General features: G+C 35.8%; 1 pseudogene; it reads left to right on the forward strand.

Moving 5' to 3' along the window:
- Nucleotides 1–377: 377 nt before the first annotated feature.
- LOC118606055 lies at nucleotides 378–496 on the forward strand (annotated as a pseudogene).
- The last annotated feature ends 2,154 nt before the right edge of the window (nucleotides 497–2,650 follow it).

Genomic DNA, 2,650 nt, shown 5'->3' on the forward strand with positions numbered 1-2,650 from the left:
TCAATTATGTGTATGTTAATATGAAGTAGATAGTAGGAAAAGGTTACATTTTTAAAACTGCTACTTGTATAAACTTTTCCTCCTTTCTCAGATATTGTGGGTTTTGTGCATAGTTTTTTTCACAAATCTTGGATTTATGACTGTCTTTTCACTGTTTGTGAGTTTTGTAGAAGTTATGCATTTTTATGGTAGATAAAACGTTACTTCCATGCAAGTACTCACTCCCTTCTATCCAGTTAATCTCACAGTCTACACTCTGCTACATTATACTGCTTTGTAACAATATGTGTTCTGTATGCTTTTTTTGTATTACAACTAGATAGCCAACTGACATTACACTGACAATTCTACAAGGTAGGAAACTCATGTTAACTTTTTTCTACGGCCATGCCACCCTGAACAAGCCCGATCTCGTCTGATCTCAGAACCTAAGCAGGGTCGGGCCTCGTTAGTACTTGAATGAGAGACCACCTAGGAAGACCTGGTGCTGTAGAGGTTGCTGTACCTAAAACAAACAAACAAAAAATTCTATCAAAAAAATAAACAGTGACTTAAGAATTAATGAAATTTCTAAATGGAGTCTCACAAATTTTCCTCAAGTGGTGTAGGCACTTGTCAGTATCAATTTCATATGTACCAAGAAGAATTTGATCAGTCACCATCTCAGAGTCAAGTACAACTTTATTATTCTCCCTCTGTTAAGGGTCACAGAAGGTAGAGTGGTGGATGTGGAGGCCTTGCGTCTCATGCTTGTTGGGTGAGGTGTGCTAAGAAATCGGGTAAAAGAAAAACATACTTACACAAGGGTGAGGGCCTGGGCACTCTTACTCACACTGGCTCCAACAAACTCCCTCTTCCTTACCTCTCACAATCAACAGGGCTCTTGTCTCTGCTTCTAATGGCTCTCAAATTCATCTGTCTTTTGCACATTGCCTAATAGCCCTTCTAAGAAACTGTATTAACCTCTTGTTTGGCTACTCCTAGCTCTAGTTTATATCATACTCAGCTGCCTAGTCAATCCTCCTGAAGCACACTCAAAACCACTGACATATATCCCCTTTCAATATGTATACAAGCTCCTTAGTCCAGCATATAAAGTCTTCTAAGTCCTAGCCTTAATCTCTCAACTCTATTTCCTACTCTCATTCTAGTTCTTATCCAAAGCCATGTACTTCCCCTGTACGCACTGTACCCTTGGGACTCTCCCTCTGTCATTCCCTTTCCTGGAAGTGCTCCCTTAATTTTTACATTCTAATTCACAGATACTATGCTTGGATCCAATCAAACTCTGGCTCGACAATGAAGTATTCCCTGATCCTCTGTCCTGGGACTGCTCACATTTCACTCTGTGCTCTCTTAGCAACCAGTCTACATTTTTCATCTAGTCTTAGTCACACTCTCCTTTATTTTATTGTTCACTAGATTGTGAAGTTAGAGAATGTAAAATTATTATCTGGCATAACTTCTGTCAAGGCATGCATAAATGCTTGACACATGATACTAATAATAGTAAAGATTGAAAGATTCAACATGCTGCTCTGGCTTTCCCATTTTTACTACTTGGGTCTTCATTTACAGAAGTCTTCTGGTATGATGGTTAAGAGTTCAGTCTTTGGGAGTCAAACTATCAGGATTTGAATCTTGGCTCTGTCTCCTAATATTTATGTGATCTTGGGCAAGTTACTTCATGAGGATGCTAATATAAAACTCACATGGTCACCACAGAATTAAATGAGTTGATATGAAAAAAGTATTTAGAACAGTGCCTGGTTTACTGTAACTATTCAATAAAGATTAGCAAGTTCATTTAGCTAAACTCTCCCTCAAACCTATAATCAATCGCCAAAGAAGAAAACACAGGGTAGTAGCTCCAATAACAGCAAAGTGGTCATTGATTGGTTACTTGATTAATCATGGGGTTCTCTTGATTTGGGGTCCTCAGTTTTCTATCTTGGATGGAAAACATTAGTGTTTTAGATTTTTAGATGACTGGCTTTGTTTTGCAGGGGTTTAACATAGCTGTTCTCATTCCAGTTTAGTTGTAATTGGTAAAAATAGTTGGATTTATCTCTCAGGCTATAAGAAATGGAAAATGTTTACTGGATTCATTTTGGAATATTTTAACAATAAAATATTTGAATGTTGTGGACAAAATCATATGCAGTTATTTTTATATTTGGCATCTGTTAATTAAAATGTCACATCACAATAAAAATTAAATTGGCCTTAAAAGTGTAAGTATATAAAGGTCTATACATTTGCACTGTACTTCTTTTTAAAGTTGGTGATTAGAACAAAAAAAGGTTTATGCGATATTATTTGATTAAATCTCCATCTTTTAAGGATGCAAGGCCATGTAAAACTTAGAATAAAACAACAGGAATCCAATGTTTCGTAAAATACATTTACCACACGTTCTCCACATGGATGTGCTGAATATGCTCTCTATACTATTTTGTAAGCAGTGTTGACTTTTATTTTATGCTCAGAAATCTTTAAGTCCCAAAAGCGTTAAAATTTTTGAATTTTTAAAAAGTCTGAGAAAATGTTTACAATAATCCAAGTATATTCTTTTGCTCTTTCATTGCATTTTGATTCAAGATAGTCTAAATAATTTTTATAGGATAAAACTACTTATGGAAATAGTATG

Source organism: Rousettus aegyptiacus, unplaced genomic scaffold (genome assembly GCF_014176215.1).
Source record: "Rousettus aegyptiacus isolate mRouAeg1 unplaced genomic scaffold, mRouAeg1.p scaffold_m13_p_7, whole genome shotgun sequence".
NCBI lineage: Eukaryota > Metazoa > Chordata > Mammalia > Chiroptera > Pteropodidae > Rousettus > Rousettus aegyptiacus.